At 40.7% G+C, this 27,499-nt stretch overlaps 2 protein-coding genes and 1 non-coding gene across 4 annotated transcripts in view; 2 read left to right on the forward strand and 1 right to left on the reverse strand.

The window, feature by feature from the left end:
- Positions 1-4,454, reverse strand: part of LOC139421215 (axin-1-like) — a 41,023-nt gene extending 36,569 nt beyond the window's left edge. The window contains exon 1 of the mRNA XM_071171883.1: positions 4,358-4,454. The gene's annotated coding sequence lies outside the window, so the exon portion shown is untranslated. The remainder of the gene's footprint in view (positions 1-4,357) is intronic.
- A 4,578-nt stretch (positions 4,455-9,032) lies between these two features.
- On the forward strand, positions 9,033-9,104 carry trnat-cgu (transfer RNA threonine (anticodon CGU)). Its single transcript has one exon. It is a non-coding gene; the product is annotated as a tRNA-Thr (tRNA).
- A 931-nt stretch (positions 9,105-10,035) lies between these two features.
- The window catches only part of LOC139421216 (zinc finger CCCH domain-containing protein 7A-like), a 41,893-nt gene continuing 24,429 nt past the window's right edge, over positions 10,036-27,499 (forward strand). For both annotated transcript variants that reach the window (XM_071171891.1, XM_071171897.1), the window contains exon 1: positions 10,036-10,082. The gene's annotated coding sequence lies outside the window, so the exon portion shown is untranslated. The remainder of the gene's footprint in view (positions 10,083-27,499) is intronic.

The following is a 27,499-nucleotide window of genomic DNA, read 5'->3' on the forward strand; positions in this document are numbered from 1 at the left end:
TTGTTACAAGTGAATAGAATGAACAGGTACACGCAACAGGAATACTCCATCTTTATTTGTGTCTCATAGACCAGAAGTCAAAATGTTCATATCTGAATTAACAGCAGCTTAAACATTTGCCACCGATGGGCTATGGCGCACTTGATTTCCTGTGCTGCAATTCACAGCTGCCGAAGATGATAAGGTAACCTAAACCAGGCCTCTAGGTGTCTTTCATGTTCTCCATTGTCTGTGACCCAGCCATCTGCTCACCTACAGCAGATGAAAATGCTTCTACAGGGATCCCTCCAGTGAGTTATATCACACAAGAATGGAGCCTGGGCCAGGCCACGCAGGGGATTCATGCACTGTCTTAGACCGTGTTGACATGAAATGAGCTTTCCGCATAGCAAGTGGTATTTCAATTTCATCTCCTCCTCCTCTCCTTAAGATTGCTTAGCTTCTCATTTTCCAGACACATTTCCTGTAAATCCAAAATAAATCTCAGGGCTCTCCCACGGGCCTACCCATTTTATCTCATTTGCACATCTGAGAGCTGTGTTTGCTTAAAGATAGTAAAGTCTCATTGGTTAGGGGGGAAAAAACGACCAATGTGCAAGTTTGAAAGTGACTATGTTAAAGGTCACATCCCAAAATAACAGCTGAAATGTAATGAAGCAACAACGGGCATGCCTTTCTTTTGCAATTTCACTCCTTTTTGGGATAATTTACTGACTGCAGAGTTATTTCTCTATTTTCCTTCAGTATGTGACACATTATTCATTGCTGTAGAAATGTGGAGAGTATTGAGAATGGGATCTGTAGTTACATGATGCTTGCCAACCCAACATGCTATATACCACTTTGCCAAAAGTCCAGACACATAAACTCCTATTTTGTGTATGGCATTTACGACCCAGTTTAGAATACTGTGCACATGTACTTTACACTTACGCCTACTTACTTGATTCATTGCTTTTTATTTCAGAGTTTCTAACTTCCTTTGAGGACATGCTGGACAATCACTCCTACATCCTAATCAGCAGGAACGAAGACAAAAGACATTCTGATCTCTCAGCTGTATGCCACTAATTCATGTACCCATTCAAAATGCTCAAGTTCTGTTCCAACTATTTCAGTGGCTGTGACTGAATAATATGCGGCTCAAGCTTTCAATAAACAGGCAATGACAGCCATAACGCCCGATGGAGATTGAGAGGGAACAGAATGAGACCTGCAGATGTTCCTTTGACTTCCTCTCACACTGCTCTGGAGAACCACAGTTGGCTGTAGAGGGATCTTTCAAAATAGGCATTGACTCAATACTACTGTAAATATAGTAATTGCCACCATTCTAGCTTCACTACGAACAGTTTTAAGATGCAGAGATGGATGGACAAAGCATACATACAATGCATACACTATCATTTTTGTTAATAAACATGAATAAATCCTTAATTTCACATTTGTTACTTGATGTGATTCATTTGTTTGCATTATCATTGGACTGAATTAGGATAAACCAAGATAAATAATGGGGTTTTGAGGTTAAAATACAGACAATGAAAACTAATGACGATGAATTAAAAAGCACATTCATCAGTATGTTTTGTGTTTCCTCTCCTTCGTGATAGGATAAAAAACATGATTGCAATCAACAACAAAAAAATCTGCAATCATCTAATTGAATGATGCAAGCTTCCTTTCATAGAATAATCTTAACAACTTCATACATCCCCAGTTCTTCTTTTCTATTGCCTTTTGTTCCAGCTGCCAATGTGGATTTTCACTCCCTTTGTAGGCCTTGCTTGAAATAGGCTTATCTCTGGTGAGGCCTCTTCACTTGACAATAGCCCATCTATACATTAAAAATGAATGCTCCATTTCTTTGTACACACAAGGCGATATCATGTTTTCAAAACCAGTAGTTTTCAAGTCACTCACAGAGAATTAAGTTTGCATAAGAACAAAAGCAATAAAATAAAATAAAATGTATTTGTCTCAAGGTTCTCATGAAAAAGAACAATGAACAAGACAAATGTTTTCTGCGGCTGATACGTTGAACCACAGTGCAAGATTTGGTCAAGAATAATTACGTTGCTTGAATAGAAGGGACTTGAAAGAAAGCGTGTCTCTTTGGTGTATTGATATGCTGCTCTTTTTAGTGTTTGAACGTCTTAAAAGAGCAATACCCCGAAAGACTGTTCTGAAAATGTATTCTGGAGTCCTGCTGATGTTCTTTGTCATTGCTGAATATATCGTGACTAACAAACCCAAGAGTGGATTAGGCACAGAGGATTAAACGATTTGCCGTCTTGAGTTTATATTACTACTTATAGTTTCTACTCTTCGAAACATGCATATAATATAACTACATATTCTGGCTGCTTTTTGTTTGTTGTGGAATGGAAGGAACCCTGAAGAGACATGCAGCGGTGGCCGTGCACCCAATGGCGAAAGTCCTCTGATCATAGAAGATCTGTTGGGTTGGACAAATGCACATGAAATTAGGCATGAAAGCTTGTCATTATGCCCAGTATTTTGGGCTTGGGATGCACTTCAAGCAGTCAAAACAATTGATGTGCTCTGCCTTGGCAAACAAGGAGGCCCGTGACAGTAGCGAGATCATCTGGGACAGAAAAAAACGGAAACTGTTTCAAAATGACAAAGAAATGGAGCGATAAACAATGCAAAAGCAGCCATCGCTCTCAAAGGTTCAAAGCTGTGCAGACAGTATAACTACCACCTCCATTTGAATTTACCTTGTTACGCGATGCTTGTTTTTGTTCTGCTGAAATGCAGACGGCTCCGATTGTCTTGCTATGGATCACGTCCCGCGCTACGCAGTCTGCGGTATGCAGAGCCGCCATCTTTAATCACAACTGAGTTAATCTGTCGATGGTTCTTTCCTTTCTCCCTTCTCTTACTCTGTTCTTGTCTCTCCGTCCCGGCCCCCTCTGCGATTGTTGTGGGGGTTCTTCTTTTCTGACTGATATCAAACCGCCATATCGACAGGCTCATGTGCTGCCTGGTAGGGGGGCAGCTCAAAACAAGCAGCATTGGCCGCTCTCCTTTACCTCGCCGCACATTCACTGACCACATTTCAAAATTTTCTCCAAAAAATAGCGATTCCAAGGAAAAATTAATCTCAGCACTGAGGCCTTTGATGTGTGGAAGGCCGAATTCAAAGCTCCTCAATAGGGTCTATTGAATACATCTTTCTGTCAGATGTTCCGAGTAATGAGATTTAGAGGACTTTGATTGATCTAGGCCAATTTGTTGTCACCCGTACAGTCTCAGTCACAAATTTTACGGATAACTAAGGTAGAGACACAAACGCTTGATCCAACCAATCCGACTTTGTTGTTCTTCCGTTCTTCCGATGTACGAAAACCGAGAGCAAAAAAACATGTCGTAAGTAAACAAGGGCTCAGCTGGAGTTCTATGATCGCGCCATTTGAAACCAAAACAATTCTGAGAGGCCTTTGACTACGTTTTTGTTGTTGCTTTCATCCCGACAACGCTCTTCATCCATTCTGACACCCCACTCACATGACTCTTTTCCCTCTTTTATGGTCGGAGACTCGATTTTAAGGATAAACTTGTTTTTCTGTCACAGTTTTTTTGTTTGTTCCGTAAAGTACTTTTTTCGTACAATAACCAGTTAAGTCTCAAAAATGGTCGAAGCTCTCACCTGGCTCTCCTGCTGAGTGTGTCGTCGGTTCTGATTTCTCTGGTCCGCCATGACTGGGCGCAGTCGCCTGCTTGCCACTCTCGACTACTTTCTTATACTCATGAACCTGTTTCTGTTTCTTACTAGTGGATTGCTGAAAGATGTGCATCTTTACTTCATGTTGCAGCTTCTTCACTGCAACCCCATTGGAGGATGCGAGGACCAGATGATAGTCTGCAGAATCCTATTGTAACTATAGCAACAGACCCCGCAGGCATGAGTGACTTGCTCCTAATTGCTTGGTAAACATTAGAAATAGGCCACTTACTATTAGCAGATATGATCACAGTTTGTGATGAGACTTAGGGGTGACAATTACAAAAATTAAAGTGGCTTTGAACAAACAAAGATGAACGGAGTCCTCTTCCGCAATCCAGTCTGGTTTTATCCAGTCTGGTTAAAAAATAAACTCTAGTCATGGAGAGTGGTGGAAATAGCTGTGCTTTGTTATAAAATCTGAAGTTGGGTTATTTTTTAGATCAAAGCTAGCATGTGTTTAATGGAAAGTGAAGATTGCGAAATGCCACAAAACACACAACAGCCACTGAGAAGAGGTATAAGCAGATGAGAGTAGTGAAAAGAACATTGGGGAAAAGGGGGAGAGATGATTATTGCCTTTGTTGTATAGCGTTATCAGCTGCTTACCTTTCATATGAATTTCACACTTGCTTGTCTTGTAGCAGCCAGGGTCAGATTCAACAAACCCTTCCCACAATGACCGATTTTCCATTCACACTACCCCAACGAACATCCATGGTGTCGCCTGCCACTTGCATTTGCCTTGATTGCGCCACACTAAAACAAATTTTACTTTCAGATTTTCGCTTGATTTCAGTGGTTCTCTTTTCGCTCCTTTGGGCACATTGGTCAGCATCTGTAATAGAAACAAGAGAAGCTACAAAGCTCAAAGACATGTAACTCTTAAAAAGAAGAGAGCATCACAGGACAAACAGCTGGCCAGTGGTATCAAGGAGAGCCAGGATTAATGTTCGGGAGGGGTGAGGTGTTGGAGCAGTCAAGTCCTGACTTGGGGAGAAAGATTTTCATCGAAGATGAGTTGTAAGTTGTCATGGACACAAGGATTTATTTTGTCTTTGCTTCTTATCCTGCAGATTCTCTCTAACACTCCCCCAGCAGAACACAGACCTACAGAGAGGAAATATTCACGGAGAGGAAATTTGATCTAAAGTTTTGCCTGACGTTTTTTGTATTTTTACCTGAACAAATGGATTAGAGAAGAAACACAATCTAGAGCTAAAGTACAGTCTACAAATCTTTCATTTGGTGGAAGTGACTATTATAGTACTGTAGATGCACATTTGACAAAATAGTCTGTGTGTGCATGGGTGTGTTAGGAACATATTGTCCTCTCTATATTGTGTTTGATTTTGTTCGTATTGCCACCTCCCAGCATTCTCTGCACATTCTCTGACTATGACGTCCTCACTACATCAGAGAGACTCGTCAAACAGATCCACTACGGCAAAAATACAAAGCAAACATTACCCCGCCACGTACACAAATGAAGACATCGACATTGTCTGACCACAGAGACAAACACTCAAAGACCTTTGTTTGGACAAAATAAACTACAAGTGCTAAGACTTCTGGCCACACAAGTGTTTTATATTGTACTCTGTGCGTGTATCAGGTAATATTCCATAGTGGTGGATTTCTCGTTTGAAGCTACTATGTTTTCATGGACACACTCCCTCCCATATTTCCCCTCATGAATGGAAAAACAAGCCCTGCTTATCAAATAGCAGTTTGGCCAGTGTGTCTATAACAAGGAGCAATGCATTATTAAAAAGATAGCTACATTAAATAGTTGTCTTATTCTCAGAGGGAGAAAGTGAGTTTCTTGGTGTTTTGTCACATGAATAAAAATGCCTCATAATGATGTAATTTCAGGCTAAGAAATAGCTCTCAGGGTTGAATTGATTTACGATTCTGTTTACAGATTTACGGAGCTGTTCTGAGCACAAAATCAATGCTGTATGACATTACAAACTCCACGGGAGCAGGCACCATTGTTTCAGTCTCATTTCAAATGTTCCCCTACATTCTCCATGCCTCAGATACCTGTTCTTTACTATAAAGCCTAGATGTTCTGCAGCCTTTGTTCTTCATCCATAATGGGCAGTAAAAGCCTAGTTAAAGTCACTGAACAAAATCCTATCAACAGAAGTGCAATGGACAATGGATATGGCTGGTAATGACTGCTAGGATGAATGTCCTCCTGTGTGGATCAGGATGTCCAAGGCCAGAGACTCATTTTCTGTACCAACTGAGCTCTGGACAGAACCATGAGCTCTGGCTACTGGAGAGTGTGATATATCCTGGATGTTATAGGCAGGTGCTTGGCATTTATAATACGGGCCTGGCAGAGCAGAAAAGTAAGAATAACCTAACTTGTGTGTTGCTGTGTTTGTTGATTCTAGCCACTGGGCACACACTGGTTGAATCAACGTTGTTTCCGTGTAATTTCAATGAAATTACATTGAACCAACGTGGAATAGATGTTGACTCAGGGTCCTGTGTGGCTCAGTTGGTAGAGCATGGAGCTTGTAACGCCAGGGTTGTGGGTTTTGATTCCCATAGGGGACCAGTACAAAAATGTGTGCAGTCACTCTGGATAAGAATGACTCAAATCTATTGATGTCTGTGGGGAGTCACTACTGTATGCAATAAGATCCATCCTCATTATACAAGTGACTTTCTTATCCTGAATTTGGTTAGTGAACTACAGATTTGTTACCAATTTTTACTGTTTTAACAATAGTTTTTTTTTTAGCTCAATGATCATAATTTAGGCCTCATAGAAATGCTTTGGGTCGTGGTTGATGATTATTGTAATCCACAAATTCCATAACTTTCCACGCTTCACCACTTTATACCCTGTATTTATGGATTTCACAATTCCTGTGAACTAACAAATAATCTCCTACTATTGGTGTTGTTTTCACCTCATTTCACTAACTGGGCAGCCCTGCACCTATCAGCATCCCCAGACTACAGAACATGTAACCCTGAGATAAACCGCACACAATGAAATTCCACCAATGATCAGCAGGGGACAAAGTAGCAGCCAGCAGCTGCAGTCACTTTTAATCTCAACCTACAATTCAGTCACAAACAAAACAACGAGCACGGAAACAAACAATAGACACCCTCCACAACTAATCTTGACTGACACATTCTGTATGTCATAGACACTATGGCAGGAGCAGAGCTCATTCAAACCATTTGTGTCCTGAACATTGCATCATGACATATTGCATTTCTATTGTCCTTCTCAAATCACTCTGCTCATGTTACTTCCGAAACAATCACAACTATTTGGGACTTCATTAGCTGTGGTGGAAGTTCTATTTATGTTGGCCATGCCTGTGCCGTGATGTAGCAAGCAAAGACAAACTAAACACAACTCGTGCTTTTAGATTTCATTTTTTGTTTTAAATATGGCTCAGTATAGTTGCTTGCTATACTTACTAAGCATAAAAGCCAACACTAGTGTAATAAAGACAATGTTAGCACCAGCAAACCTCAGGAATAGTTTAACATAAAACAGAGCAAGCTTTTGTTCGTCTCTAGGTACTGATGATTAGGGATAAGCAGGTCAAGGTTTCATCCACAACATCTGTTGGTTTTCAACACTGACTCACTCCCAATGGTAATGAGTCTTATTCATTTTGGAAAGCCTTTGAAACAACCCCTAGGATATCTGATCAAATGAAAGCCCCAAGGCAAGCATTTCTCTCTGAGGTTTTGGGGAAGAAGAAGATAGTGAGAGCTCCACCAGCCTCATGCATATTATATCCCTAAATGTAGAGGCAATACAAATGTACTGACTATCCTTATCAATACCGTAGAGCAGTTCAACTCGTTAGCTTTTCTGGGGTGCATTTTCCCAGACTCAGAAATAACACTTACATTTATCTACAGTATTTTAAAATACAGATTTGTATTTCTATAACGATGTACCCTCAGTAACAATGTAACCCCCCCCCCCCCCCCTAGAAAAGGCAATTCAATTTGAAAGTTAGTCCGTCTGTTCCCAGTGTTCTGCAATTAACAGTCTGAAAATAAGGATACATCTCACGCTTACATTTCCTGTCTCATGACTCTCCCTCTCCTCTCTCCCCTCCCCCATCACTAGCAGTCTGTCTCCTCTCTCTCTCTCTCTCTCTCTCTCTCTCCCAAAGGTGTTTGTTTATTCCTCCCTCCAGGCTGTAGGACTGAAGCCCACTCCCACTGTCAAAGAATCCACCGACAGAGAAGATTAAAGTACCCAGTAAAACAACTGGTGTAACTCAGCTGACCAAACCATCTGTGCCTCTAAGAACACATTGGCAACAGCACAGAACACACACTGCCGTTAACAAAACATTTTTTTTTTTACAGATTATATTGCATTTCTGCTTAGGTGTCTTGTCTTTTCTGCATTCCTGTTTAGGCCTCAATAAGTATTTTGAGCACAAATTACAGACGTGTTAACGTTGGGCCAGTAACCCGGAAAGTCGCTGGTTTGAATGCCTGAGCCGACGAGGTGAAACATCTGTCAATGTGCCCTTGAACAAGGCATTCAAGGGCGCCGTAATACTATGGCTGACCTTGTAAAATAACATATTTCACTGCACCTAAAAAATATATAACTGTTTGGCCAATCGCAATTATATTCATTTTACATTACTAGCTGGGTCATTCTTAAAATGTTGTGACAAATGTGTCCCATGTCTGCAACAATGAAAACCTGATTGAATATCACATTTTTGAAGGGTAATTTAAATATAAAAAGCTGATTGAATAATAATTTTAATTGGACTGTTTATTGCATAAATTGTGTGTGTGTGTGTGTATATGTGTGTATGAGCGTGTGTGTACTAGCTAGCCTTGTGAAGTAATGAAAGACATTGCAGTGTAATAGCCTCCCCTTGTGGTTCACGTAAAACATTTTATTTTCCTTGTTCTTTTTTTTTACTCAAACCAAATGTCACTTCCAAAGTGACAGTTCATTTAAATAGGCCTATGCTAAAATACATTATATTTGACATGCATTGTTAGGGGCCCTACTAGCTACTCCCTTTCAAGTGAAATTGTGTTACTTCTGTCTTAAACAAAACCTGACCTATTTCCAATTTAAATAGTTTGAGTGTAGAACATACAAAAAATACATGCACACGGCATAAGCCATGAAAAAAATGATTCTAAATTTAAGAAATTCAGGGGAATTTAACTGCATAGGGCCACCACGAGTTCGCTGTGTAACATGTACGTCTACATGAGATATGGAACACTCTTTCATGCGCTAACCAGCGCAGGCGCGGTGGCCAAGTGGTAAGGCGTCGGTCTCGTAAACCGAAGATCGCGGGTTCGAACCCCGTCCGTGCCTTTTAGGAGATTATCAATAGCATTTCTGCTAAATCAAAGATCTATGTAACATTACCATACTCGAAGTAGAATTTCTAATGGAAAGCGTGATTAGCCACAACAGTCAAATTTTTGCTGATATTCACTTCGACTGCATACATGACTTTTGAAACATTGTGTGGGACTACTTTACCATCAATAGGGGGTAGCAAACACTAATGTTTTTAATGCGTCCATACGATCTTTCCTTTACAATGTGTACATAACATTGTAGCTAGAGTGAAACGTGACATATAGGCAGCAACTGCCTAAATTAGTGTGCTAAATTGCGCAATATATTCATATTTTAAAAGAGACATGGGGACTTTTGTAAGAATTTTACATTAAAACAACGCAATGTTTTGTTTTTGTCACGTTCCATTTCATCTGCATTTTCAAACCCTTTCATCATTAGCCTTATTGTGAAAATCTTTTGGCGCGCGCGGAGCCCTGTTCTGGGCACCAATAAACGCACAAAACAGTGTGAAGTTCCATAGATTTCGAGGAATACATTTCCCTGTTTCAATATTTGTATAATACTTTCAGGAAAATAAAACTCATAATTCCATTTACAGTAGACCAAACTTTCCCCCGATAGCTGCAGAAAACAACGCAGGACAACGCCATCTCTGACTCTGGTACGACCCCCCCTAGAATGTTTTTCTGAATTCCAACAGCCTATAATTAACAACAAAAACAAATATATTTGGATAAATGCCATATTGCTGTTGTCTGTTTTTAAGACTGCTTCACCCCCTTCACGGCCTCTCTTACCCCGTGGCGTGACCACGAAGCAATATTTGAGGCGCTGGTAATCGAGATTTTATTTTAATGCATTGAGTCAAATCCGCCAGACACTGCTGAGCTCACCACTAGGAGCACGGATACTTAAAGAAACAACAACAGATAAAATCAGACAGTCGTTCCTTCCTATCCTGCTGACTGGTCTGATATTATCATGGTAAGTTTAAAGCGATGTTATATCCATGACACACGGAAGATGTTTGGCTTGAGAGGTCGGAGGGGCTGACATGTCGTCTGTCTACCAGGGCTGGGAGGGCCAGCAGGTGCGAGGGTAATTCTTATTGCTGTCACTCCGATTATTTAATAATTATAGGACTTTGTTATGGATAATTTTGAATAGCACAATGAACGCTAAACTTGTCTGTGGATGTTTAGATAATGCTATTGTTTTGATATTAGGTTTAGGTCGTATTAAATGTGTTGTTCTTTTCAAGGGGTGGTCTCTCAGAGTAGCAGACAGATTGTGTCTGAGAGTACCTGAACTCTCTATGGAGCACCAGACACTGTCTGGGACTCAACTAACGCCCAGTGAATTCACTAAATGCACACAAGAGCTGTATATTAAAACATGTTGTTTTGCATTCTATACAGAGGGGTATATTGCAGCAATATGATATTAATGTGCACATTATAATCCAGTTGTACAGGAAATGTCAGCTTGATGCTAATCAAGTGTGTAGTTTATGAAAGGATATGTTCAAGGATTGCACAGTGATTCAAATCATGAGGATTGCATAATCAGTAATCACATCATTTGTATAAAATATGCAGGCTACTGCAAAGCCGTTGTTCTTATGAAATCAGCCGTATTGTAGGATGTAGCTAGATTGACTAATTATTATAGCAGGCTGACACTGACACATTCTCAATAACAGTGAGTGGAAGTGTGTCATCTGTTTTATAGCCAGACAAAACCCCAACCTAGACCATAACCCAATGTCAGTTATGCAATAGCCTACACACAAATTGCACTCTTTGAAAATGAGTTGAGGACAAAAGCTGAGGATGATGTAATATTGTATCTATAAGTAATTGTCATGTGTATGAGAATGTCAGGTGGCCTCCGTGTGGTCTCAGTCACGGGATCTTGTGGGCGAGATGAGTTTGATCAGAATCCAACTGGCCCGCAAAGTCCCGCTTCTGGGACTCACGCTCTCATCTTAAAACCAATTAGCCCAACTTTATGTGTGTTTGTGTGATACTGTGGTTATGTTGGGACAGAATAAATAGTCAAACTAGTGACAGGCGGTGGTGCCCAGTGAAGTTCAAATGTAACACCGCAGGGAGAATGAGGGGCTTTTGGGGGCACTTGTGTTTCAGTTTCACCATCATAATGCCCCTAAAAATCCTTATTGCTCTTGCACTGATCTCCTATCATTGTGCTTATGGGGGTGTAGAAAATACATATCAGATAAAACAAAAATTAATATCCGATTAAACTAAAATATATATCAGATTTAACTAACCCAACTATTTCCCCTCTATACATTTCACAGTACCCTTGGATTAATGTCCCAACTAGCTTTATAGTATTGGATTCCATTACATAGGCTGATGATGATGTTGATGATGTTGATGATGATGATCATGTAATCATCATTTTTTATGTTTAGTTTTAGGTCCCCATATTTTTGATGATGATGATGTTGAATTGATGTTTTTGAAAATGTACTTACCTTCTATGTAGGCCTTGCTTTGTACTATTGCTAGTGCTCATGTTGAACATTAATATTGGTATAATTATATTGATGGCTGCCAACCCATGACTAATGACTAGCATTGTATGTACTACCTTTACATTTAGTATCTTTGTGATTCAAATGTGTTTTTTTATGTTTCTACGTTGTATGTGCTCCTTGCTGCAAAACCAATTGCCCTCTGTAACAAGTTATTGTTGAAACATGAACTAACATAGACCACAGAGTTGCAAAGAAAAGGCCATATCTCACACTGGCCAATATAAATAAAATATTAAGATGGGTAAAAGGACACAGACACTGGACAGAGGAACTCTGTCTAGAAGGCAAGCATCCCGGAGTCACGTCTTCACTGTTGACATTGAGACTGGTGTTTTGCGGGTACTATTTAATGAAGCTGCCAGTTGAGGACTTGTGAGGAGTCTGTTTCTTAAACTAGACTCTCTAATGTACTTGTCCTCTTGCTCAGTTGTGCACCGGGGCCTCCTACGCCTCTTTCTATTCTGGATAGAGCCAGTTTGCGCTGTTCTGTGAAGGAAGTAGTACATAGCGTTGTACGAGATCTTCTGTTTCTTGGCAATTTCTCGCATGGAATAGCCTTAATTTCTCAGAACAAGAATAGACTGACGAGTTCCAGAAGAAAGGTCTTTGTTTCTGGCCATTTTCAGCCTGTAATCGAACCCACAAATGCTGATGCTCCAGATGCTCAACTAGTCTTAAGAAAGACAGTTGTATTGCTTCTTTAATCAGAATAACAGTTTTCAGCTGTGCTAACATACTTGCAAAAGGGTTTTCTAATGATCAATTAGCCTTTTAAAATGATCAACTTATATTAGCTAACACAACGTGCCATTGGAACACAGGAGTGATGGTTGCTGATAATGGGTCTCTGTACGCCTATGTAGACATTCCATAAAGAATCTTCCGTTTCCAGCTACAATAGTCATTTACAACATTAACAATGTCTACACTGTATTTCTGATCAATTTGATGTAATTTAGTGACCCCAAACGTATTAAGGGGGTGTACATCTCTGTCAAATTGTTAATTTCATGCCTAAGGATAAAGAAAAGGTTATACCTGTATTTTGTTTATTTGTCATAGATGCAATTAGGTCTACAGTGTAACGTTTATAAATAGTATTACATGTACTGTAGGTAGAAGAAAAATTATAATTTTGTAGATTGTTATCTCACTTCTAATGATGAATAAATAATGATTGCATTGCATAAATCATAATTCAGTATGGTTATTGGCTTTATATCAATTGTGAGAGGTTTGCATCAATTACAACATGTAAGGAGACGTTCAAATTCCTCAAGATATTAACGCAGGGGAGTTTTGACTTCTTAGCATTTCCCTTTAAAGAAAGGAGCCATGTCTTCTTTCAAAGCCCAGATTGTTCCATCCTAGTCTTGAGGCAAAGGCCAGAACACACTCTTTCAGTGCTCAGAGCATGTGACACAAACACAAGCCACTGCTCAATATTTGTTTGTGTTAACATTGCCAATGTATCTCCCTTGGCTTGAACAAGCCCTTTGGTAGGGAGTTCACATAATGTCATGCCTACAATTTGTGCTTCTCACAGATGGCCTTGAGTGAACAATTAAGTTGTTTTGCACCAAGGTCCGCTCACAGACCCTGTGTGTCACTTTCCTGTTAAATTCCAGATGACTGGGATCACTGAATTACTATACACTGTAAAAAAAAAAATATTGTGCTAATTCTACTTTTTTTTAAATGAGCGTTTTGCATCAGCTTTTTGAGTATTTCCAACATGAGGTATTACTATGTATAATATACAATTCCAAAACAGTTAGATCTACTTCATCTTTTTGATCAGTTACTTTCATTGATCATGTCAAATATTTGTTTATGTCTTTGATTATTTGCCATTTTAACCCATTGCTGAACACAGTGCGCATTGTAAGATGCTGCACGTGTCTCTAGCATTAAGGGTTGTGTAACCTTGTTGATGGTGGGAATGGGTGGTCTCATCGTTGAACGTCAATTTGCCTGATGGTTTTCATATCAGTTCATCATGATCCATTATACCTCATAGCACAACAAGCTGCTTAATACTGATACAGAAACATGCATATGAAGTTGTGTAAAAGTATCATAAAGTCAAACAATTTAGAATTACCCACAATCCTCTAAAAACGAGGCCACATGGCAAGTTGTTGTGAAATTCTTTAATTATTAAGCTGAGAGTAAATATTATGAATATGTAGTAAATTATACACTGAATATTAAATTGAATTGACATGTTCAAATGTCATGCTCTTTGAACACATACAAATGAAGTAAGGTATTACAAGTTTTGAAGTAAAACCTGAATTTGTATGTGAAAATCATATATTTTGGGGGATAATATTTACTAAGCCCCTGAATAATTTTGTGCAGTGTAGTGCAGTCACAGCAGCTGTGGATTCATGATCAACTAATTGAAATAACAAACCGATGGTTTAGTTCGATTACCAGAATGTTTTGTAAATTAGATGAGGGAGAATAGATGAATTGCTAGGTAAAGCCCTGCTTTATCTCAGCTCACTGGTCACCATAGCAACACCCACCCGTAGCACGCACTCCAGTAGGTCTATTTCACTCGTTATCCCCAAAGCCAACACCTACTTTGGCCGCCTTTCCTTCCAGTTCTCTGCTGCCAATGACTGGAAAAAATTGCAAAAATCACTGAAGCTGGAGTCTTATATCTCCCTCTCTAAGCATCAGCTGTCAGAGCAGCTTATCGGTCACTGTGCCTGTACACAGGCAATCTGTAAATAGCACACCCAACTACCTCATCCCCATATTGTTATTTATCCTCTTGCTATTTTGCACCCCAGTATCTCTACTTGCACATCATCATCTGCCCATCTATCACCCCAGTGTTAATGCTAAATTGTAATTATTTCGCCTCCATGGCCTATTTATTGCCTTACCTCCCTACTCTTCCACATTTGCACACACTGTACATAGATTTTTCTATTGTGTTAATGACTGTACGTTTGTTTATGTGTAACTCTGTGTTGTTGTTTTTGTCACACTGCTTTGCTTTATCTTGGCCAGGTCACAGTTGTAAATGAGAACTTGTTCTCAACTGGACTACCTGGTTAAAAAAAAGATCAATGGAATTTTGATTAAAAGGAACACTTTCAGTAGGCCATTTGCAATTCTGCTCATCTTCATGAAATATGCTGCACAGCAAGCGGGCTAAGACATAAAACAGGTGGTCAGTGGTCATTCCCACCCATCATGCTCTCTGTATGTCCACAAGCCTGTAGCTACTGCTATCAGGAGAGCACTTTCTTCTATGTGGGATATACTGTGAGTGAGCAGAATAGATATTTAGATATCTATAACTAAGCCCATCTAAATAAACTCTCAAAATATAAGTAAATAAACACATATATATCATTGTAAACATATCCCAGCCATGGACATATGGAATCAAAACTAATAATTTGCATCGTGAGATGTGATCGTGAAGTCGTAAACACCTTCCCTTGCTGTGAAGGCGCTGTGTGTGAAGAATATGGTCAGGCTGTGTTGAATCACAGAGCATTTGCTGGCTTTCCAGACAGGTTAGTCTTTGCTTATCGTGAGGGAGGCAGTTACAGCTGGGGAAGTCATTATTGACACCCTATACCTTCAACGGAACGTTCCAATCTAAATGACATGGCAGAAAGGATCTGTGCCTTTATTGATTTTAAATAAAACATCACAGCGAATGCCTATGGTAATAATATTGAAATATGAATATTGCAATATGAGAATTTAAAATATTAAACTGTGAATGACAAGACGAGAAAACAACAGATAAACTATTAAATAGACTGATTAATAATGATAGTAGAAACTCTAATTGTTGGTATACAGTAATTTCTGCATCAGGTGCCTTGTGCCTCAAGAAGTAGATGATGAAGTAAATGACTGTCATAGTTGAGATATCTTTAAAAGGGACTGCAAGATATTAATCTGAGAAATTTGGTGTTCAATATAATGAGATAATAGCATACGCTTGTTTGACTTTTTTCCAATGGATGTAATACTTTGAGTAATCTCCATTAAATGATACCTCAAATCCAAACGATGTAGAATGTTTTCTAATGCATTAATGTGCATAAACCAAAACTATGTTGATTATATTCTGTGATAAACTAATAAACTGTAAAAATGAATCCCCAAAAGCCTCTTGCTATGACAAACTGATGTCAGAGGAGAGGAATGCACTGGAGAACCTAATTTTCTTCTGAAGTAGCAATGTACATTCACAATGACCTGCAAAATGGTTTGGATTGTCACAACCACCGTTAAGATTCCAGATGTGACCAATATATCCTGGTCCTTGCCAGTCCTTAGACTGTTGTGTTTCTAATTGTACAACCTTCCTCTCTAGAGGCTTCTTCTACATTAACGTATAGTACTCTGCACTGAGTATACAAAACATTAAGAACACCGGCTCTTTCCATGACATAGACTGACCAGGTGAATCCAAGTGAAAGCTATGATCCCTTATTGATGTCACTTGTTAAATCCACGTCAATCAGTGTAGCTGAAGGGGAGAAGACAGGTTAAAGACAGATTTTTAAGCCTTGAGACAATTGAGACGTGGTTGTGTACAGTCGTGGCCAAAAGTTTTGAGAACGACACAAATATACATTTTCACAAAGTCTGTTGCCTCAGTTTGTATGATGGCAATTTGCATATACTCCAGAATGTTATGAAGAGTGATCAGATTAATTGTAATTAATTGCAAAGTCCCTCTTTGCCATGCAAATGAACTGAATTCCCCCCCCCCCCCAAAAAAAATCAGCTGCATTTCAGCCCTGCCACAAAAGGACCAGCTGACATCATGTCAGTGATTCTCTCGTTTGCACAGGTGTGAGTGTTGACGAGTACAAGGCTGGAGATCACTCTGTCATGCTGATTGAGTTCAAATAACAGACTGGAAGCTTCAAAAGGAGGGTGGTGCTTGGAATCATTGTTCTTCCTCTGTCAATTGCCGTCATCATTGCTTTGCAAAAAAAGTCTTCACAGGCAAGGATATTGCTCCCAGTAAGATTGCACCTGAATCAATCATTTATCGGATCATCAAGAACTTCAAGGAGAGCGGTTCAATTGTTGTGAAGAAGGCTTCAGGGCGCCCAAGAAAGTCCAGCAAGCGCCAGGACCGTCTCCTAAAGTTGATTCATCTGCGGGATCGGGGCACCACCAGTACAGAGCTTGCTCAGGAATGGCAGCAGGCAGGTGTGAGTGCATCTGCACGCACAGTGAGGCAAAGACTTTTGGAGGGTGGCCTGGTGTCAAGAAGGGCAGCAAAGAAGCCACTTCTCTCCAGGAAAAACATCAGGGACAGATTGATATTCTGCAAAGGTACAGGGATTGGACTGCTGAGGACTGGGGTAAAGTCATTTTCTCTGATGAATCCCCTTTCCGAGTGTTTATGGAATCCGGAAAAAAGCTTGTCCGGAGAAGACAAGGTGAGCGCTACCATCAGTCCTGTGTCATGCCAGCAGTAAAGCATCCTGAGACCATTCATGTGTGGGGTTGCTTCTCAGCCAAGGGAGTGGGCTCACTCACAATTTTGCCTAAGAACACAGCCATGAATAAAGAATGTTACCAACACATCCTCCAAGAGCAAATTCTCCCAACCATCCAGGAACAGTTTGGTGACGAACAATGCCTTTTCCAGCATGATGGAGCACCTTGCCATAAGGCAAAAGTGATAACTAAGTAGCTCGGGGAACAAACATCGATATTTTGGGTCCATGGCCAGGAAACTCCCCAGACCTTAATCCCATTGAGAACTTGTGGTCAATCCTCAAGAGGCGGGTGGACAAACAAAATCCCACAAATTCTGACAAACTGCAAGCATTGATTATGCAAGAATGGGATGCCATCAGTCAGAATGTGGCCCAGAAGTTAATTGACAGCATGCCAGGGCGGATTGCAGAGGTCTTGAAAAGAAGGGTCAACACTGCAAATATTGACTCTTTGCATCAACTTCATGTAATTGTCAATGAAGGCCTTTGACACTTATGAAATGCTTGTAATTATACTTCAGTATTCTATAGTAACATCTGACAAAAATACCTAAAGACACTGAGGCAGCAGACTTTGTGAAAATTAATATTTGTGTCATTCTCAAAACTTTTGGCCACGACTGTATGTGTGCCATTTAAAGGGTGTTCTTAATGTTTTGTACACTCAGTGTATGTGTGTCTTCAAGAACCTTCCCTCTATTCATCATAGGATGAATGGATTTGTATGTGTGAGTGAATAGAAGATGGTGGCATGTATTCTTTCACTACGCTCATGCACATGAGTCCTCCTAGTGTTATTTAGTGGTCTTCAGACAAGGCAGAGCAGAGAGAGAAGGGCACACAGCCCCAGTTGACTGTTTAATAATCTCTGCTCACAGTTCTCCACACTGACAGCCTGCCAGATACAACAATCTGAGGGTGGTGAGAGTTAGCAGGCCAAGAGCACGCACACACACACACACACACACAAACACAGACACACACAGCTTTTAAACAAAATACCAGGTGGCATAGCAAGATGAAATGTGCCCTTTCTTGTCAATGCACATAATACATTGGACAGGACCACAAGATGGGATGACACATTTAGTTTCAGTCCTTCAGCATACATCAGATGCTGATCTTACTTGTAAGTAATACAACAAGTATTGTAGTGACTGTAATTACAGTAATCCTGAACCTTAATACAGCGTAAGAACAATGTCATAACAACACTTGTTACAATGTAAGTGTTACACATTCTGATGATAAAAAAGTTTGGAATTGTTCCAATCGGGAATGCTTTATAACAATGTTAGTCAGGAAAAATATATATTTCCTTGTCCAAAACATCAAGACACGTGTGAAGCAATAGGCACGGTATGAAACACTTCCAGCCAAGACTCGCACCCACATCTAATCCTATTGTAGATATGGCCATATTGAGTGCTCTATTGTTGCTGATGTCAGATTCCGTTGTCATTCACGATGAGCACTGTTGAAGTCCCATTTTGAAGCAGGACTACTTAGACAGAGAGGGACACACACAGAGACCTTGCAGGGGAACTCTGCTGGGTAAAGTATATTGAAAAATCTCACATGACAAGCCACCCTCACACAGCGAGGGGGATACATTTACCCTTTCTGCCTCAGCAGTTATATTTAGAGCTTCAGTAGAACCGGTGAACAGAGGACATCATGATGCATTTGAAGCTAAATGGGAAGGAATTGAGATGATTCTCTTGATTCTTATGCTCGAATCAGACACCAAACATGATTAACACAGTAAGACTAATGATTGTAGGCTGTGCTCTCTTGGTATGACAATGTAATAATTACATAAGAAATTTGTCCAGCAAAATATTACCAAGTTGTCGCTCTCACTTAAACAAAATTAATATATGGCCATCCAATACTTCAAGATGGAGCTGGCCCTTAACTCGGTAAGTAGCTGTCTCCTGGGCACATGTGCATCCAACCCTGTCATCAAAAGCTGATTTCTCACATAAATGCACACATTGATTCAGGTAACAGACCATGTAACTAGGCCTAGAACCCCTAGACAAAAAAGCAAGTGAAACAATATGAATAGGCTAGTTATTGGGTTCGTAACAATATACATTTGTGTAACTACTGTGCCGAGGTCCCATTTGAATCACGAAAAATTATTATATGCCCAGTGTTGGAAAAAGTACTCAATTCTCATACTTGAGTAAAAGTAAAGATACCTTCATATAAAATGACTCAAGTAAAAGTGAAAGTCACCCAGTAAAATACTACTTGAGTAAAAGTCTAAAAGTATTTGGTTTTCAAATACACAAGTATCAAAAGTAAAAGTAAAAGTATGAATAATAGAAAATTACTTAGATTAAGCAAACCAGACAGCACAATTTCCATGTTTTTTGTATTTACGTATAGCCAGGGTCACACTCCAACACTCAGACATCATTTACATGTGTGTTTAGTGAGTCCGCCAGATCAGAGGCAGTAGGGATGACCAGGGATGTTTTCTTGGTAAGTGTGTGAATTGGACCATTTTCTGTCCTGCTAAGCATTCAAAATGTAACGAGTACTGCTGTCAGGGAAAATGTATGGAGTAAGAAGTACATAATTTTCTTCTGGAATGTAGTGAAGTAAAAGTAAAAGTTGTCGAAAATATAAATAGTAAAGTGAAGTACAGATACCCCAAAAACAACTTTACTTAAGTATTTTACACCACTGAATATGCCTTTAGGGGGTGCGGATCATATGACTCATCGCACGTCTCGTTTTCTGAGACGTCTTTGTGAAGGCAACATGTGTTTAGCATTGAGCATATTTGGACAACATGCATTGTAGTAATCACATCTATAAACCATACTTGAACGTTGTCCTGTGACCTATGTGAACACTCAGGAGGGTCATCAAAAGTGGACCAATTGCTAGACATATGGGGATGTGCACTGCTTTATTTCACTGTCAGGCTGCCAAGCACGGTTTTTCACCACACTCAAGTGCATGGCCAGACCACACAATTGGACACAGTTATTGAAAATCTAGGTGCATGTACAATTCCCAAACAAAACTGTGTGTGGGGGGGGGGGGGGGGGGGGGGGGTTAAAAGTTCCAATTCACAGCATAGCACATTTTCCTTACTGAGCAGTAAGTAGGATTTACATGAACTGAATCTATGATTCTTGTTAAATCCAGAATCCTTGACAGGCATCCCTGGAGACCAGCTCTGTGCAGTAGAGCTCAGCTTCCTCATGTGACTGCCAGGCCTTGGAGAGAAGCCCCCAAATGAATCAGTAGCAGGCCCTGGTTACTGCATTCTGGCCCAGGGCTCTCTAGCATGCAGACCCAGGAGTAACAGCTTAATTAACAACCACAATGGAAATGTACGGTACCTAAAGATATATCTACATTAGGCAAAGATGCCGGAAAGGAAATGCAGGTAGTGTTGTTATTGTCTTTAAATAGGCAGGTAAAAACACAGAGGCAAAATAAGATCCTCCTGTTGATTCAGTGGTTAAGAAATCACTCAGAGATATTTTGGCTGGTTGGGTTATGACTTTGGGATGTAGCCATGTTGTTGTGGGTCAATGACAAGCTGCACTGCCAGCTATTATGAGTCCACCGTAGTCGGAACATTGTGGAAAGAGGCAGGTAATATGTCTCTATGCTTCGGCCCTCTGGCAGAATGTCAACAAACCCCTTGACAGTGTTTCAAGGATGCTGTATTGACAGGGTTCTGAAAAACAAGGACTATTCACATGACTGACATGCTCCATTTTGCACAATGGTGCTTATTTTACTTTTTTCTTACATCAAATGGTGACAAATAGTATGAAAGACTCCCTTTGTTCAATCCATCATTGCAACTGATCATGTTTCTTACATTTGAGAGACCATTTGTCAAAGGGAAATGTTACTGTAAGTTGAATATAAAACCAAATGGAGTGTGTTCTATCCTCCCAGTTGAAAAGATCAAATAGGATTTAAAATGCTGACTGGCACAATTTACATAGAATATCGTGCAAGACCTACTCCACTGGGCACACACTGTTTAAATCAGCGTTGTTTCCACGTCATTTCAATGAAATTACTTTGAATCAACGTGGAATAGACGTTGAATTGAAAGCTTCAAATTCCTCTGCGTACACATCACCGACTATCTGAAATCGTCCACTCACACAGACAGTGTGGTGAAGAAGGTGCAACAGCGTCTCTTCAACCTCAGGAGGCGGAAGAACTTTGGCATGGCCCCTAAGACCCTCACAAACTTTTACAGATGCACAATTGAGAGCATCCTGTCGGGCTGTATCTCCGCCTGGTACAGCAGCTGCACTGCCCGCAACCGCAGGGCTCTCCAGAGGGTCATGTGGTCTGCCCAACGCATCACCGGGGGCACACTGCCTGCCCTCCAGGACACCTACAGCACCAGATGTCACAGGAAGGCCAAAAATATCAAATCAAATCATCAAATCAAGTTTTATTGGTCACATACACATGGTTAGCAGATGTTAATGCGAGTGTAGCGAAATGCTTGTGCTTCTAGTTCCGACAGTGCAGTAATATCTAACAAGTAATCTAACAATTCCCCAACAACTACATAATACACACAAATTTAAAGGGGTGAATGAGAATATGTACATAAAAATATATGGATGAGCAGCATAGGCAAGATGCAATAGATGGTATATACATAATAATGTAATGTATGATATGTAAAAAAATAAATAAGGGACAGTATTTAAAGTTGCGCTGTTTAAAGTGACGAGTGACCCATTTATTAAAGTGGCCAGTGATTGGGTCTTAATGTAGGCAGCAGCCTCTTTGAGTTAGTGATTGCTGTTTAACAGTCTGATGGCCTTGAGATGGAAGCTGTTTTTCAGTCTCTTGGTCCCAGTTTTGATGGACCTGTATTGACCTCGCCATCTGGATGGTAGAAGTGTGAACCGGCAGTGGCTCGAGTGGTTGTTGTCCTTTGAACGTCTTTTTGGCCTTCCTGTGACATCGGGTGCTGTAGCTGTCATGGAGGGCAGGTAGTTTGCCCCCAGTGATGCGTTGTGCAAACCGCACCACCCTCTGGAGAGCCTTGTGGTTGAGGGCAGTGCAGTTGCCTTACCAGACTGTGATACAGCCCGACAGGAGGCTCTTGATTGTGCATCTGTAAAAGTTTGTCAGGGTTTTAGGTGCCAAGCCAAATTTCTTCAGACTCCTGAGGTTGAAAAGGCGCTGTTGCGCCTTCTTCACCACACTGTCTGTGTGGGTGGACCATTTCAGTTTGTCTGTGACGTGTACGCCAAGGAACTTAAAACTTTCCACCTTCTCCACTGCTGTCCCTTTGATGTGGATAGGGAGGTGCTCCCTCTGCTGTTTCCTGAAGTCCGCAATCATCTCCTTTGTTTTCTTGATGTTAATGAGAGATTGTTTTCCTGACACCACACTCCGAGTGCCCTCACCTCCTCCCTGTAGGCTTTCTCGTCGTTGTTGGTAATCAAGCCCACTACTGTTGGTTCGTCTGCAAACTTGATGATTGAGTTGGAGGCGTGCATGACCACGCAGTCGTGGGTGAACAGGGAATTGTTGTGAATTGTTAGATATTACTGCACTGTTGGAGCTAGAAACACAAGCATTTTACTACACCCACAGTAACATCTGCTGAATATGTGTATGTGACCAATACAATTTTATTTTATTTTATTTGAATTGACGTCTGTGCCCAGTGGGACATTTCATGATCCATGGCCAAATGTTTTTTCTCTCGCTCCCTCTTTTTCTGTTATGGGATAATTGCATGGCGACCTAGTAGTCTGCATTCTTTGTTTTAGTATTGCCTAACTGAGAGAAGATCATTGCTAGTCCACACAGAACCATGCTCCTAATTTTCACAAGTCATGGGGTCAAGGAAGAGGGATGGGGAGATAGGTCGGGCTGAGCTGAACCACGCCTTCTCTGCTGATTAATGCAGTGCAGCACAGCCTCTAACCAGAAGCACATGCAGGCCTTTTGCAGCCAAGCCAAATTAATGAATGTCTATCATGAGACGAGTAGAGGACGGGGACAGAAAATGTTGAGACACACAGCTTTGTTGTATGGCCTCTTGTTTGGCAGAATCTATTTGGGCCATCTATGTTTGCATCTATAATGTCTCTTGTTAAAAGTGCAATAAAATAGAGCCAAAATGCATTCTCATGGTGAACACATGATAAAAAAAGGATGCTATATCCACATAGAGGTGTCATGGCCGTAGGGGCCACAAGGGCACCTCATATTTGTGCTGTTTTTGTTCAAAGAATTACTAAACAGTTTATTATTATGCATGAATTATTTCTAAAAAAAGACCTGTCTGAGGTATTTTGCAAAGCGGGCACACTGACTGGACCAGGCAAAGAGTACCCCTACATCCTCCCTAGTAAGTGGTTCCTTCCAAGGTGCACCATGAGAAAAGATATGCTAGGCAGGATGCTCGGTACTCTAGTGCGTGCAGACAGTATCGTCAGTGAAGGAGGAGAGAGTGTTGATTGACACATAGCGTTTGATTAGATTTTAGCTGCTGGTGATGAGCAGGACTTGCAGGAGGTATGTTTATAAATGAATTTGATCAAGCTATGTAGCCTATTGTTTCCTTCTTGATGAATACAAAAATGTTTTGTTGTTTTTCTGTAATACTAGTTAATACTAGCTATAGTATTCACATACATACATCATCACATACTTTGTGAACCCTCTAAAATAATGAGTGCATGACGCCCCTGTATCCATATACAGGTTATACTGAGCAGAATAGCATGGCTCCATCCCTCTGTACTTTAATGAGAAATACTCTTCTAACCCAACCTCAATTAATCAAAATAACTTACATTTCTCTCCTATTTAGCTAAAGTTATATCCCACAAGACAGGTTGAGACATGTTTCACTGCACATAGCAAAACCCTCAGTTGCTGCAAAGCATTTTCACAATCTTCTTCTGCAAGTCAGGACACTTTCCTTGTGAATCATCACACATTCCCCTTTGTCTTTTCTCACCAAAGAAGTGAAGATAAAAGTCATTCCTCTCCAAGTCATGAAAGAGAAGAAACAGATCCCTCTAACTTCCTTATCAGATTACACACACTCCAGTCATCGGTCGATTATAGGCCTGTAAGTTGCCATGTGAATGATGGTCAACATGGTGACTCAGCAGGCTGAGTGGACCTGAGTGGTAGGTTTATTGGGTGATGGTAGCATTAATAATCACAGCTGCTCCTCTTCATGTCTACATGAGTGGAGTCTCCTCAAAGGAGGAAGGGGAGGACCATCCTTAAAAATAAAAATAGTGAAACACTAAAAAAGTTGTTGTTTTTAGATAAAACTATACTAAATATATTCATGTCACCAAATAATTTATTAAAACACACTGTTTTGCAATGAAGGTCTACAGTAGCCTCAACAGCACTCTGTAGGGCAGCACCATGGTGTAGCCTGAGGATATCGAGTTCCCGTCTTCCACTGGGTACATTGACAGAGAGGGATGCTGTGTTAGCTAGCTGGCTATCCAACACTGGAACTCTTGTTAATTTTTTACCAGCTAAAGATGTAGGGTGTGTGTAGTGGTCAGCGGTTATGATATGAAAGTTTGGCTTGGAAAGTTTTTTTTGCCTGGTCACAGACAGCTGATTTGTTGTGCACTGAAGTCCAGCGAAGGGAAAGGGTGAGAAGAGAGCACATAGATGAGAGTAGGAATTTTTGTGATCATGCTGTTTGTATGTGGCTGCTATGAAAGTGAACTGTGTTTGCGTGTGATCACAGGTGTGTATTCATTATGTCGAAAAACATTTCTTAAACTGAAGCAAACGGAACCAAACAGGGATAAACATACCTGAATGTGTCCAATAGAAACTCTTGTTCGCAAATGTTGGACTAATGATTACACCCTAGATCACCTAGATGCAGGCAAGAGGGTGCAATGTGTCACTCACTGCCTGTCACCTTGATTACTAACATTTTTCTCTCACCCTATGCACATACAGTGGGGCTAAAAAGTATTTAGTCATCCACCAATTGTGAAAATAAGCATTTGGTCAATAACAAAAGTTTATCTCAAATCTTTGTTATATACCCTTTGTTGTCAATGACAGAGGTCAAACGTTTTCTGTAAGTCTTCATAAGGTTTTCACACACTGTTGCTGGTATTTTGGCCCATTCCTTCATGCAGATGTCCTCTAGAGTAGTGATGTTTTGGGGCTGTTGCTGGGCAACACGGACTTTCAACTCCCTCCAAAGATTTTCTATGGGGTTGAGATCTGGAGACTGGCTAGGACACTCCAGGACCTTGAAATGCTTCTTACGAAGCCACTCCTTCGTTGCTCGGGCGGTGTGTTTGGGTTCATTGTCATGCTGAAAGACCCAGCCACGTTTCATCTTCAATGCCATTGCTGATGGAAGGAGGTTTTCACTCAAAATCTCACGTTACATGGCCCCATTCATTCTTTCCTTTACACGAATCAGTCGTCCTGGTCCCTTTGCAGAAAAACAGCCCCAAAGCATGATGTTTCCACCCCCATGCTTCACAGTAGGTATGGTGTTCTTTGGATGCAACTCAGCATTCTTTATCCTCCAAACACGACGAGTTGAGTTTTTACCAAAAAGTTATATTTTGGTTTCATCTGACCATATGACATTCTCCCAATCTTCTTCTGGATCATCCAAATGCTCTCTAGCAAACTTCAGACGGGCCTGGACATGTACTGGCTTAAGCAAGGGGACACGTCTGACATTGCAGGATTTGAGTCCCTGGCGGTGTAGTGTGTTACTGATGGTAGGCTTTGTTACTTTGATCCCAGCTCTCTGCAGGTCATTCACTAGGTCCCCCCGTGTGGTTCTGAGATTTTTGCTCACCGTTCTTGTGATCATTTTGACCCCACGGGGTGAGATCTTGCGTGGAGCCCCAGATCGAGGGAGATTATCAGTGGTCTTGTATGTCTTCCATTTCCTAATAATTGCTCCCACAGTTGATTTCTTCAAACCAACCAAGCTGCTTACCAGATTCAGCCTTCCCAGCCTGTTGCAGGTCTACAATTTTGTTTCTGGTGTCCTTTGACAGCTCTTTGGACTTGGCCATAGTGGAGTTTGGAGTGTGACTGTTTGAGGTTGTGGACAGGTGTCTTTTATACTGATAACAAGTTCAAACAGGTGCCATTAATACAGGTAACGAGTGGAGGACAGGGGGCCTCTTAAAGAAGAAGTTACAGGTCTGTGAGAGCCAGAAATCTTGCTTGTTTGTAGGTGACCAAATACTTATTTGCCACCATAATTTGCAAATAAATTCATAAAAAATCCTACAATGTGATTTTCTGGATTTGTTTTCTCTCACTTTGTCTGTCATAGTTGAAGTGTACCTATGATGAAAATTACAGGCCTCTCTCATCTTTTTAAGTGGGAGAACTTGCACAATTGGTGGCTGACTAAATACTTTTTTGCCCCACTGTATGTTGTGAACTTTCATTCACAGGCTAGGTTTTAGCAACTTCATGATGGGTATAGGGAACATTAGAGTACCATGTATTAGCCAATTTGAAAAATGTTATATGTAAACAGATTTTCAAGATGGTGAAACCTTGTTGTGTTCACTTTTATGAGAAACAGCAGAGCCTGCCAAACAGCTACAGTAATATTCAAAACATTGAAGCACATGAGAAATGTTTTCCAGTTCAGCCTGTCTTCGGTCGTGTGACAATAGGTGTTGTGATGCAACACCACATATCCCACAAAGGGCTGCTCCGCTCCAAGAAATGAACTCCTTGGCAGTCAGAGGCTCTTTTCTTGGCATGGCCTGTGAGGTGGGAAATGGTAAAACAGGAGACCCACACGGCAGCAGCCCTCTCTCAGAATATCTAGTCGATTTTAGCTACTGTGGTTCCTCCTACTTGCTCCTGTCTTGTTAAAATGTCTTATGAACCAGTGCCACCTTGAATTAAAGGTAAGAGAGTTCTTATAGCTAATAATGGTATTTGACATATTGTGTGTAAAGTGAATATACATATTGTGTAATGTAATGGAGAAATTGTAGGAGTAGAGTAAACTCAACATTTGGGTTGCAAGGCAAAAGGATAGAGGAGTTAAATTGTGTAAATGACGCACCACATTATGTCCTCTTAGTCAAATGAAAGTGAGGAGCTTCTAAAAGGAAGTTAACAGGCCAACATGAAAATGAGGAATTAAAAGCACCCTCTCTCCTCCTGCCTTGGCATGTGACGACCACAGCATATGACTTCCATCGCCTATTACCCAGTGAAGGGCTGGACACAATTGAGTGAGTGTTGTTTGGGCCATGCCCTAGATACTTGTTTCTCCCAGTCCTCAGCTATATCTGGCCACTGTGCAGAAG

Source organism: Oncorhynchus clarkii, chromosome 12 (assembly GCF_045791955.1).
Source record: "Oncorhynchus clarkii lewisi isolate Uvic-CL-2024 chromosome 12, UVic_Ocla_1.0, whole genome shotgun sequence".
NCBI lineage: Eukaryota > Metazoa > Chordata > Actinopteri > Salmoniformes > Salmonidae > Oncorhynchus > Oncorhynchus clarkii.